Raw genomic sequence first — 14,672 nt, forward strand, 5'->3', positions numbered from 1 at the left:
TAAAAAAATTGACAAATATGAGTGTTTTTGTAGATTTATATATAATGTAACACTGCCATAGATTATGCATTTCTATTTCTACTATAGAGCTAGGTCCTAGGACATATTATAATGGAACTGGCATCCTGCCAACAAGATTAGTAGTCTTATGTCAGTGACTTGGCATCTTATTAACAGCTGATCAATAGATTTGCATTGTATTTAAGTATTATTGTAATATTGTTATTATAAAAAAAAATCATCGATGAATTTTCATAACATCATGATAAACTATAAAGATACCAAAGGCTGTCAAAATTGTATGCCAGTTGATTTATAGCAATGAAAAACGGCTCGTTTTCTGATATAATATCATATTTTGTAAATTTAATTCAAGGGTTTCACTGTTTAAAAAACTGTTAACAGTTTAAACCGTGACCTAATAACCATGTTAAATGTTTAACCAAACGTACTAATAAAATCGTAAGATTTTCAACATTAACTTTTTTCTTAATGACAAGATATGACATTTTGTTCATGTTTTGTTGTACTCAAAATGATTACAATGCATGTCGGAATAATTAATTAATAATTAAAAAACCGGGAATATGGATTTTTAGCTAAAAACGGACCTTACTGTTTAAAAAGATAAATGTGACACCTCTACATATATTTAATACAAGGCATTAGTGTGAAATACTAATTCAACATAGTTTTGAAATAATATAGACCATTTCCTATATTATTTCCATATTCTTTATCTACATTTCTTTTGTTCAGTCATCCATGAAATAGATTTGAAGTCCGAAATATGAAATATTGTGCCAATATAAGGCATTTCATATAAATTGCTTTTTAAATTCACTACACATGTAATAATTTTGTCACCTTAGTGGAATAACTGGTTAACTCCAATACAATTCATAAAGGCTTAACCCATTAATGCACTAAGGTGACAGTATGTTGTTCAAATATACGATATTGGTTATTTAAATTTATTGCTTTTTGCTAAATATTATGCTTAAGTTAAACTAATGAAATTTTTTGTATATTTATTAATACATTTTTAAAATTTAAATAAAATTACAGAAAAATTGTTGGGGCTTCAATTGATAGAACAATTTTTTTATTTAAGTAAATGTATGTAAACTATTTTTTGGTAAAATTTTTGAATAAGTGTGTTAAGTTTTTTCTTTCTTTTAAAAAAAAACAAAACACACACACTCAGAATGTTGGCTACTGGCCATTTTAGTTTTTGTTTGTTATAGCTGTATATTTATATTGGTGTTAGAAATTTTAGAAGTTTATATTATAAAGATTGTTTAGTGCTGATGGATCAGGTTTTCCGAAATAAAACTCTGGGTAGTAATAAGACTGGTGAATGCCAGTTTGCAGACTAAGTGGGTGACCGAGAATAAACAATTTCTCCTTTGCGTAAGTTTGACATTATTCAAGAGATTACATTTAATCTTTCATCAAATCATTGTCATCAAGTGTCCTGGCACATATTGTCAGGATTTTAAGATGTGTTATTTTTTAAGCAGAATTATGTCCAAAATTTGTTTGTTTTTTGTTGGTTATTTTTGCAGAAAGTGTGAAATGTACATAAGTCTTCAGAAAGAATTTTATTTAAAAATGTTGCCATGGCAACTAATGATAATACAGTGATCAGTAGTATTTAATTATTAATTTGATAATCTGGAAATTGATAGAAAAGGAGTCGAAAATACTTCAAATAATCAAAATCGATAAGAAAAACAGTCAAATTGTTTAAATTATCAAAGAAACTTAAAAAGGGGAGATATTTTCACAATGGATTTTTTTGATAAATTGGAAAAAAGGGGAGATAATTTCACAATGGATTTTTGATAAATTGTAAAGACGACAGTTCATTATTAACTCACAAGTATTGTGTATATATTTTTTCTTCTTCATTATTTAAAAAGAATAATTGTTGTATATTTTCTAGAGGCCAAATTATGTTTTTCATTAGTTATTCATCAGATTCCACAGCTCATTTTTCTGTCAGATCTGAAATGTTAGCAACTTCATAGTGACTGAGGATATGTTATTAGCTTTATAGTGACTAAAACTGCAGCTATTCATTATTTCAATTCAATTCAATTTCAAGACTTACAATTTTTCCATGCTCACAGATTGCTTCCTCAAATACAATTCATTGTTCATCATTATCAAGTTGTTTATTCATGTAGCATACACTATATCAATTAAAAAAATAGGGCAGAGAAATCAACAATTAAAATTCATTTGTAATTTGATGTAATTTTCTTTAACTCACATATTTACTTTGCCAATGTTATTAAAATTTAGCACATCTAGAATGAATATCCCTCACGGTGAGGGAAATTCTTTTCAAATGTGTATTTGATGTAAATTTTCCACTCTTTTCCATTTTTGTTTGCCCATGTTGTTAAAATTTAGCACATTTAGATAAAAAAAAACCCTCATTGTGAGAAATTTGTTTAAATTCTTTTCAAATGTGTAATTGAACATGATGTAAATTTTCCCAACATAAGTTAAAATCTTGTACAGAACCTTCATGGTAACTAAGTGAGATAATTTGTAAAGTTGGTGAGTAACTTATGAATCAATCTATATTTTCCAAAAGCAAACTCTTTCAAAAGTAACTTTACAGAAATTGAGTTATAGTCAATATAAAAGGGGAAAAAGGGACTTTAAAAGAAGAGAAAAAAATTGGTCGTTTCGTAAGGGAACCGGGTGGTCGTTATCGTAAGGAAGAATGGGTTTTATCTGGAAGGTAAACCGATGGTTTGGTTATCGAAAAGGAACCGGATGGTTGGGTTTTCTGTAAAAGGGAACCCGGGGGTTTGGTTTTCGTAAGGGGAACGGGTGTTGGTTTTCTGTAAAGGGAACCGGGTGGTCAGATAAAAGGCATTTATTTCTGTAAAATAACCAGATTTTTCATTATCTGTTAGACATCCAATTTTCAGATAAACCCAATGGCATAACGTAAATAACGGAGGTCAGTTTTATTTCCGAATGGGGCATTTTTCTGCCCGGGGAAAAGATTGGTCAGTTTCTGTAAGTAACGAATGGCAGGGAATCGTGACATAATCGGATGGTCATTTACCTGTAAGATAACCAGATGGTCATTTATCTATAAGATAACTGGATTAACAGATAACCGGATGGTCATTTATCTGTAAGATAACCAGATGGTCATTTATCTGTAAGATAACTGGATTTACAGATAACCGGATGGTCATTTATCTGTAAAATAACCAAATGGTCAGTTGTCTATATATTTTGTTTCTGTCATATAGTACCTAGTATTTTGTAATTAATTATTTCTTGACTGTCTGAGGGTATGCTACTATCTCCTAATACTGTATATATACCTATCATGTGATATCACCATTAATGCCTTTTAAATTACCACTGTTATTGACTGTGAAAAAACTCATTTCTTTACTTGTAAATAATGTTAATACACATTGTCACTGTACACTGTTACACTTCAGTTATCCCCCATCCATATACCTTGTTGGTTAATTTTCTGTTAGGCCAGATTTCACTGGAATAGTTAAAAAAAAAAGCAGTTTTCCTCCATCCATATTCCTTGTTGATTAATTCCCAATTAGTCAAGAGTTCATTGGAACACTTCAGAAAAGCAGTTTCCCCCATCCATATTCCTTGTTGATTAGTTCCCAATTAGTCAAGATTTCACTGGAATACTTAAAAAAAGCAGTCGTTTTTTCAAACACGTATTATTTGTTAAATTTACTCTCAGTTAGTTACGATTTCACTGGAACTGCAAAAAAGCATTTTTCCCCAACCCATATTCCTTGTTGATTAATTCCCAATTAGTCAAAACTTTATTAGAACACTTTAAAGAAGCAATTTTTCCGATCCATATACTTTTGTAATTTTATTCCTAGTTAGTGACATTGTCACTGAAATTCTTCAAAAAAGCAATTTTTCTTCCATCCATATACCTTTTTAATTAACATTTGGTGTAGGTTTTAAATTAAGTAGAAACGACAAATTCTAGTAATATCCCGTAAAAAGATGGATGGTTTTGTCCAGATTAAAAGATGGGCCAGTCCATTTAAGATTAAGGGGGTTAATGGTTAAACTTTTCAGAATACTGTCATGTTTTGTCTGATATACAATACAAAGTTAAGGCACCTAAGGTCTTCTCCCTTCCCCAATAAAGCTGGCACTGCTTATATTTTATTACAGTGTATGTTTACTTTAACTTTAACAAAATAATGATACGATATTTGAATAAATTGTTTAAAGTTAAGGTATATTTCACAAAGTTTCACTGTTTCTTATTTTTCTAGCAGTTGTTTGTATCTCGAATGCATCACAGAATTTGTTAGTTAGAAACATTTGAAATAAAGGCATTAATTTTGTTTTTGCTAGTTTTGTTTTAAAAATGTCCCTTTGATTTTAATATCTTTGACAAGAGTTCTTGGAAGGTCTACGTACATTATGATCGAGTCCTGGTTAAGGCCAATGGACATTTTGATCGAGACCTGGTTAAGGGCAACGGACATTTCGATCGAATCTTGGGTAAGGCTTACGGGCATTTGATTGAGTCCTGGGTAAGGCCTACGGACATTTTGAGTCCTTGGAAAGGCCTACGTACATTTTGATTGAGTCCTTGGTCAGGTCAACGAACATTTTGATCGAGTCCTGGGTAAGGCCTACGTATATTATGATCGAGACCTGGTTAAGGGCAACGGACATTTCGATCGAATCCTGGGTAAGGCTAACGGGCATTTGATTATTCATAATTCAGGAATACTGAACATGTTCGTCTGTGAATGACTAAAAAAACTGGTAAAACAAAACCAACTTTTTTATCACTTGGAAGAAAACAATCAAGACTGCGATCTTCTTGCTAGAGATACCAACTTAGAAAGAAATTAAATGAAAGCTTAAAAATGCACTGAGATGTATAAGCTAACAGTGTAGGTTCAATTAAACAATCATTGCATTGTGAAAATGAAGAGTCAATACAAGAGGCCTTAGCTTCTTGATTTTGGGAAAAATAATCGCTACAACTGCTTATTTTAGAAGTATAAAAATCAGTGTAACTTCTAATTTTCTGGAAAACTGCATGATTTTAAAAAGAATTTCAATTTGGAAAGAAGCCTTTTATAGGCCCCTGTTATATAAGGATTGTATTCAATGGATAGTATTTGTTTCAGTTGAATCTATAATGTATTTCAAATAAAAAAAAATCTTGAAAACAATTTAACTTTGTTTTTTTTTCTCTTGCAACTGTAGTTTGTAAATTTTTTAGCCGTTGATATATTCACAGATTATTGTTCTTTTCCATTGACACCCGTCATCATTCCATGTATACCCCGACCATTTTAAAATGATTGCAGCGCAGTCACAATCTAAGCCTTCAGGACAATAGGGTTGGCTGCTGCCCCAGTTCAACGACGTCCCGAGGACATCCCCGTCCTCCCATAACCAAGAACCGTTCGTTTTCTGAAAGATAACGTAACGCTGCGGTTTCCAACTGTTTATCACTTACAAAATATATTTTATATTATTATATTCAATGTATTAACCACGCATAAAAAACTAATGGTTGCCATTTTACTATTTCTAACATTTTACCATTTGAGTAGTACAACTTATTAGACTTGTCAAAGAGACATCGAGGTACTTTTGGACGGGCGATGTCTTTTTCCTATGAAAAAAAATCTGTAAAATGGACAAACCGGTTTACGCCGAATTGATTTAGCTACCATTTGAGATAATCGGGCTGATAGTTAGAATCATAGGTGTTCGGCGCGTTGATTGGTCACTACCCCGGGACACCCCCCCCCCCCTCACCTACTCTACAACACTCCTACCTCTCAAAACCATGTAAACTGCAGTATTTTTCATTTTAAACATGTTTTAATATTTGGTATATGCTTTTAATTCAATTACCTTCATCTCCAAAATGATTTATTTATATATATATATATATATATATATATATATTTAGTAAAGGTATGCAACTCGCCGCTCATTTTTCAGCACTCATCTTAATATGAACTCCATAACTCAAACATTTTTTCACCAATTTTCAATATCTTGGTACCAAATGGTAGGGAATTGATTACTCTTAAAGGAATTTAAGCTGTCATTACAATCATTTCAAGTTTTAAGAAGATATGTAATCTCGAAGTCATCACAAGTGTAACTTGACAGAGACCTGGGCTTTTGCGGTTAAAAACTCATAAAATTTGACCCATTCTGGAGAACATTTGGCAAATTTTAAGCACTGCCTACAAAGAGCTCATAAGGTTTATCTTCTTATTTCCTACATACAGTTTACTAAGATTTCTAGTAATGTCAGATTTGTCATGCAATCATCAATGTAGAATCAGAATGTTTTAAGGGAGGTCTCGTGTTTAAGTTCTATTATTTTTTTTCCGTTTTTCCTGCTCTAACAATAAGTAACGCGTACTGGAGATCCGCCTAGAAATTTTAGCTAGCAGTTAAACATAAAAAGCACAAACTTCGGAAAACCATGAACATCAATGTTTATTCATTAAAAAGTATATATATATATTATTGTCTAATGTTCAAAAATAAGAGCTAATCTTTTGCACATGTACTCACGTGTAATCCTAGATGAATATTCTTCTCAAACATTGATACTGGATCGGGAACAATTTTGACTATAAATCTCGCAAACGCCTGTTGTTTTTGCACAGATTTTAAAGATAACATAGTGGCATTCCTATCGTTGCAGTACTAAGGTGAACAGGACACTCTTTATCCTCCACAACAAACATCTTCCAACCGGGTGAAGATATCCTGTCGGCATTGAAGAAGTTTTCCGTAACGTGAAGCCGGCAACTTTTGTCCACACTATTGTAAAAGACCGATGAACAATTCGCATGACGGCCACATAAGCCGGCGCAACGTCTAGCATTCGTGATGTTGCTTACCTCTTTTATCAAATATTTAGTGAAAATTAAGTTGTCGTGATCCGGGTTTCTTATAAATCCTGTAGATTTTAAGGTCGTAGAAATAAATGCAAAGCATGCGAATTGTATTATTATTATTGACATATGAGATACCTTAATCATATTTTTATCACAGTAGATTTATTTGTAATTAATTTTGTAAATAGTAAAGAACCTAAATTGCAAATGTACTGTTATTACTCCAACGTCTATGACAAATGGAAAAAAAGAAAGTCATGGCAATGTGTCAGTGTGATTTTAAATAAACTTTTCAAATAAATCAAAAACTGACCTACAAAATGACGCCGGCGTTCAATGTCTACCGGAAGTACCTTAAACATCATAAGCACTTGTCAATATGTACTATTTTATCTCTTTGGTTTAGTAAATAAATCTAATTACTTTAGTCTATGTAATTTCTTGCTCAAGCAAGTTGGAACAAAAGAAAAGCAGGTTTTGCTAGACCCGTCTTTGACAATTTTAAAATCCAATAATATTTAATTTACTTAACATTTATTTAACATGTGCATTTTAGAAGTACATTGCAAAGCTTGTCCGAAAGGCAGCTCGTCTATGTAAAAGTTAAGCGTTTTGTTTTTTTCTTTAAAGAGAGGAAGCATTACTGTTACTTAATTAAGAATTAAGATACATGTACATATGGTTTTTAAAGGCAATATAGTGGATTTGCTTGTTTTTTTTTTGTTTTTTTTTTATTTTTTTTTAATGATTTTTTTCTTTCATTTTGTCGTTGTTGTTTCTTTATCTTCAATATAAAAATAGTGCTAGTGCGACATATATAATTTTCTATGGGAATAGTGCGCATATACCCAAATCGCGACATATATAATTTTCTATATGGGAATAGTGCGCATATACCCAAATCGCGACATATATAATTTTTTATGGGAATAGTGCGCATATACCCAAATCGCGACAGATATAATTTTCTATGGGAATAGTGCGCATATACCCAAATGGCGACATATATAATTTTCTATGGGAATAGTGCGCATATACCCAAATCGCGACATATACAATTTTCTAAGGGAATAGTGCGCATACACCCAAATCGCGACATAAAGAATTTTCTATGGAATAGTGCGCATATACCCAAATCGCGACATATATAATTTTCTATATGGGAATAGTGCGCATATACCCAAAATCGCGACATATATAATTTTCTATGGGAATAGTGCGCATATACCCAAATCGCGACATATATAATTTTCTAAGGGAAATAGTGCGCATATACCCAAATCGCGACATTTATATTTTCTAAGGGAATAGTCCACATATACCCAAATCGCAACATATATAATTTTTCTAAGGGAATAGTTCGCATATACCCAAATCGCGACATATATAATTTTCTAAGGGAATAGTCCGCATATACCCAAATCGCGACATATATAATTTTCTATATGGGAATAGTGCGCATATTACCAAATCGCGACATATATAATTTTCTAAGTGAATAGTGCGCATATACCCAAATCGCGACATATATAATTTTCTATGGGAATAGTGCGCATATACCCAAATCGCGACATATATAATTTTCTAAGGGAATAGTTCGCATATACCCAAATCGCAACATATATAATTTTCTAAGGGAATAGTCCGCATATACCCAAATCGCGACATATATAATTTTCTATATGGGAATAGTGCGCATATACCAAAATCGCGACATATATAATTTTCTAAGTGAATAGTGCCCATATTCCGAGCTATCGGCTTTGTTCGCTTTCCCCAGTGACCTACCTTACATCTTCTGCAATCATGTGGTCAATTTCAAGGGAGGCAACAATTGGTGTTTGTTGATTAGTCTTGTATGTGGCTGGGCGGTATGATATGATTGTTAAAAAGAAGTTGGCGTTTGAAAATTTACATAAGAATTAGGTTTCTGAGGACAAATGACATGAATGTATTGGTTAATTAGATAATTTATAATGGTTTAAACTAATAGAAAGAGTATCGTTTTTCTCGTATTGTATTGATTTCGAAAAAGTAGTACTAATAATGAGACTACATAAGTTTCTCCGCTGCTGAATAAAGCATACTGCATTTAGCAATTTTTACTATCTCACTTTCAATTGGCACACCTCGACTATTATTCACAATAACTTATCCGAAGATTGACGGAAAGGGCCGAGAAGTTGCGATTGTATACTTCAGATTTTTTTTCTTTCAAAGAATATAAATAAAATAGTTGCCATTTTGTTGTCAAATTGACATCAATTCTTTGATAACAAACTCAATATACAAAAGTATACACGTAATACAAGCTTGCGGCATACACAACAATTAAGAGGCGACGAAATATAGACTCGCAAATAAATTATTCAAAATTATATCCGCATTTTGGCCTAATAATTCCAAATGTTGAATAATGCAATAGCAATTATTTCACCTTTTGCATTATAATTATACAAACGGGATAAAATTGATTTCCCATATATATGTACGCTAAAACTGTCTGGTGTTGAGCGCAATTTGCGAGGTGAGGCGGGGAACACAACAAAATCAAACAAAAGATATTGAATGTCTTGTAGCCATCACTCCCTTAAATAAAAAAACAACATTGTTTTAAAGTCAATATACTATTTGTAATCTTTTGATTATACGTATTGACCGGTAGTTTTGACATGAAAAGAACTTCCGTTAATATCACCTTCGTACAATAGATTCTGATGTCATCATTTAACCCGTTGATATTGATCAAACTTACTTGATTCAAAGTACAAAAAAAAATATTTTCATTTTCTATTTATTCATATAAAAAGACGTATCTATAAATCGTTTGCTAGGAGTGATTTCATTTAGTTTCGGCTCAAACGTATGTCTACATTTGTTGGAAGTAAGCGCAGGATATATTATGGGCAATAATAAGAAAGTTACTATCATATTTATGATAGTGCAATTTACATGTTTACCATTCGTTACCATGGTAATAAATTCTAAAGTTTTTATCAGAAACCCGGATAATGACGGCTTCTATTTCACTCAGAATTTTATCAAAGAATTAACGGACGTGAAAAACGCAAAACGATGCGCGGATTTTTGTAACAGGCAGCTGCAGACAGGGTGCTTATCTTTCTTTTACGACAATACTGGACAAAAATGTCGTCTGCATGACTCGACAAATTTTCTTGCATTTGACGGGATATCTTCAAATGGTTGGAAGTTTTATGTTGTAGAGAATAAGGAATGCCCAGTACATCGCAGTTTTATTCATGAAAAAGCTGAAGGATTTTGCTTCCATGTGGCCAAGGGAGAGCACTCTTATTCTTACGGACAACTCTACTGCAGTGAGCGGAATTCCGTTCTGGTATCCTTACAAACCCAGCAAAAACGTATTGCATTTTCAAACTTAATCGCCAGAAGTGACCTAGCTCCTCTTTTTGGTACAAACATCTTACTTGGTTTGCATGTGAGTAAATTAAAAATACTGCAGTAAACTGCCCTTACGGTGAACACGGTTATAGCGAAGTTTCGGTTACAAAGAACAAATAGTTTTTGCCCATTTTTGTTCTTTTCTTCAATCATTATTTAATTCTTTTATAATGAACAAGGTTATAAAGAATATTGCTTGTCGAGTACCAGTTTCAAAAATCAAACGTAATGGACAGACGTGATTTACCGCCTCATTTTGGTTAAGAATTTTACTGAGTTTGCATGCAGGTAATTTTGAAATCTTAAATTTTTTCTAAGAGAAACACGACAGAAATAAACAACTTTTGCTATGGAAACAAACTCAATTTATCTTAATTCAAAAGATCATTGTTTTTTAACGATCAGAATAATTAGATACTACACACGCATTGCCATCATGGTCTAGGAACTGAAACCCGCTAGAAAGACTTCTTTCAATAAAAATCTCTAAAAAAAGATCCTATCAAATCGAATCTCTATTTAAGCCGCGTCACGACAAAACCAACATAATGGGTTTGCGACCAGCATGGATCCAGACCTGCATGCGCGTTCGCGCAGTCTGATCAGGATCCATGCTGTTCGCTTACAAACTCTATAACAAGTAGAGAAACTGATAGCGAACAGCATGGATCCTGATCAGACTGCGCGGATGCGCAGGCTAGTCTGGATCCATGCTGGTCGCAAACCCATTACGTTGGTTTTGTCGTGACGCGGCTCATTTGTCTCATAAGGTGGCAGGTATACATTATTAATGCATTTTAATGCAGCAACTGAATTTTGCCGATCATAATCATACGTCTGCAATTCAAACAGTGAATATATTTATTAATAAATGATCCCTTTAAGTGACGAATGGTTTGCTCCAGATTGAAAGATTGACAAGTCCATTTAAGATATTAAGCGTTGTAAGGTTTAAAGTTAAAGTTAACAATTGCGAGAACAAGAATACATGTAGATATATATTTTTTCTTCTTCAGAAAACAAATGGAGTTTGGGTATGGGAAACTGGAGAAGCTTTATCTGCATCTAACTGGAACCCCGGGCAACCCTTTGTCCGACAGCCACGGTGTGCGAATTGCGTCGGACTGATCATCAGGTTGACTGGGTACACATGAATATGACGTTTGCAACGGGAAAAGAACTGTAGTAGCGAATATATAGAAAGACAGATCAATAATATATGGGGCTGATTTGTGCCAGTGCGTTTTTTTCGCTCTTGGGGAAACACGAAAATACGACGTCAACATTTTGCTATACTTTCGCTCCACGTGATCAACGGTGAATCACGATAATCCACAGTCAACGTTTTTCGTACTTTGCTCCACGGGGCAAAAACACGATAATACGGCAAAGTCACCATTTTGTCGTACTTTCGCTTCATGAGGCGCAAGAAGCTCTGGTCTTGGTATCGCGTTTCCCCTTGCACCCCGAAGAAACGAAAGTACGACTAAGTCGACACTTCGCTATATTTCGTGTTTTCGCCTGGCGCACCGTGGAGCGAAAATACGACAGGCCATAACAGCCCCATAAAAAACTGAACTTTTTTTAAAAGACGATTCACAAAAAAAAGACTTTTTCATTTATTGGGCAATTTTTTTATAAATTTACTTTTTCCCTTTAAACCTATCCACTAATTTTGAAGGGGCCCTTTTACCTTATTTTTTAAACTGTCCCTTAATCTTTGGGAAATAAGATTAGATTGAGTTGGGTTGGGCCATATAGCCGGTCAGACTGCACGCAAACCTTCTAATTGGTGGGAAAAGGGTTAGCCAAATTCATAGTATAAAAGTACATTTAAACAATCTAAAAAATATTCAGTTCTGTTCTTTTTGTATGATCAATAAGCTATTGTCATAAAATCTATAAAATGTTCAACCGATAAAAATCGGTTTAGTTTATATGAAAACCTAAATAAATCATAAAACAATGTATAATTCAGAATTCAAACAAAATTGGGCCAATAATTATGGAAGGGATTATCCGCCAGTTCACCTATTATGCTTTATGACATCCAATTTCCGTTTTTACTTTTGCGATAGTGAATTTGATGTTAGATTTTGGTTATTTTCAAGACTTAGTGTACTTCGTATCTTTATAATTATAAAGGTATTTTGAAATAATTATTATATCTTTGTTATACGTTAACTTTATTTTTATACACGATTTTCTTGTTTCATTCTGAAAATTGGTATGATGTCCCTTAAAATACATTTAATACATTTTAATTCAAAATCACACATTAAAATCAACATTAGGTATTCAGTGTATGGGCGCTACCGAATATGTGTTAATTCATTTGTAATAAAATGTTCAACATTTAATCAAAACAATCGAAACATCATTCGCAGTATAAAATGCTGTTTAACATTGACTCGTCTTCATAACAATGTTGACGTTATCAAATCAAAGCACAGAAGGCGCTGAATTTGTTTGGGTCTCAGAATGTCAGAAAGGTGAAGGTTGTGAGATTCTAAACCAATTTGTTTTTGTATAGTGCCGCCAATGCTTTCCAGCGTTTTAATTGTAGTAAATTGGTTATAAGACTAATTGCAACACTGATATTCAATCCAATGTTTATTTGACTTAAACAATTTGAAAAAAAAAATGAGTTGCCTTAGCTGGGATTTGAACTCCAGACCTCTCGCTTCCCAAGCAAGCGCGCAAACCTCTCGGTCACGGTGAATTTTTATTGATAACGGTCTGAAGAAAACCATATTCTAAATTAGGGTTTGTAACGACGCTAACTGTTGTTTAACACTTGTGTAAATAATTATGGAGCTTACTATAAGCATGTATATCTATAAAGAATAAAACAATATTAGAAATTTTCGACCATTCGGGAATTATTTTGCTTGAAAATTAATGCGCCTGTCATTTGACCATCTTTACGCAGTGATCTCCCCTGAATTTTTCGGCGTTAGTGTACATATAAAGGGAAGTAACCGTTTCAAAAAAGCGGACTACTTTCGACAATTGCAATTAACAGCATTAGAGTCATAAATTTCGCTACCATTATTTGTTTGGTCTGACGTCCCAAACAAATAAAAAACGAAGCGGGGAACCAATTTTTGTAAAGCGTTTTCTTACGACAGAGGTTGCTGTTTAATACTAACTGATCTTTTTCGGTGCGGACGTAAAAATCACCTCATGGAAAAGATCCGACCAAACATCGTGATACCCTGCCATGAAAAAAGCTGTTACTAGCTCTTTATACAACAACAACGAACATGTTCTCTCTTACATAATGCGCAACATATCATTTTTATTCTTCAAATCGACTCATTTTTGAAGTTCTTTCAGAAAAGGTATGCATGTGGCATACTGTATGCGGCGGACTTTCAGATATTTTGCCTCAAACTTGGCCTTTTTACTATACGTTATATATAGAGGGAAATATTTGGTAGTCATTAACCTCCACATGATCGGATTAGTTTCGTAGTATCAGATTTGTGAACACCGGTCAGGGAGCGATTATTATTTTTTACATTTTTACCAGTTATTTCCCGTTGATTAAAAAGGCCAATTCTAGCGCAAAACCTAATTAATTTTGAATTATACTTCGAAACTCTTAGTGTGCTATGCAAACTGCTGTTTCGAATACATAATACACAATGTCAGCATGGGACTAAAATTACCATAAATAAATACTGAAACACTGTAAGAATAAAATGTAAGTCAAAATAATTTTAGAAAGCAAATTCAATTAAAGGAAAAATATTTGAAAGCCAGCAAATTAAATATCTAATTTAGTTTGCTTGTTTACAGTCTTAGAACTGAAGTGTAAATTGAATTTTCGCATATTTTAATAAGAACTCGAGGTACGTCAACAAGTACAACATCTTAATATTGCATAATGATTACAACGTATTAATTATGTCTTCATATTAATAACAATGTTTTCATAATAATAATGTCTTCCTATCAATAAGAATGTCTTAAAAATAATAAGAATGTCTTCATATTAGTTACAATGTATTCATATTACATTTGTAATTAGAGTGGCGGATAATCCCTTCCATAAATAATGACAACCGCATCTTTTCGGTCCTTTCCGTTAACTTCGGATAAGAACTATTGATAATAATAGCCGAGATGTTTCGATACACATGGTAAGAGAAGCATGCTCTCGCCAAATGTGAAGGTCGATGATTTTGCACGTTTTGTCACTTGCTTTTTTTTTGCTACTCATTTATGCTCATTAATATTCATATGTGACGTACCTAATACACGCAAAGACACAAGGTCAAATGGCGGTGTTCAACCTGTACTAGATCGTATTTATACAGT

The sequence above is a fragment of the Ruditapes philippinarum genome, unplaced genomic scaffold (genome assembly GCF_026571515.1).
Source record: "Ruditapes philippinarum isolate M1 unplaced genomic scaffold, ASM2657151v2 ctg1051_1_1_1_1, whole genome shotgun sequence".
NCBI classification, from domain to species: Eukaryota; Metazoa; Mollusca; class Bivalvia; order Venerida; family Veneridae; genus Ruditapes; species Ruditapes philippinarum.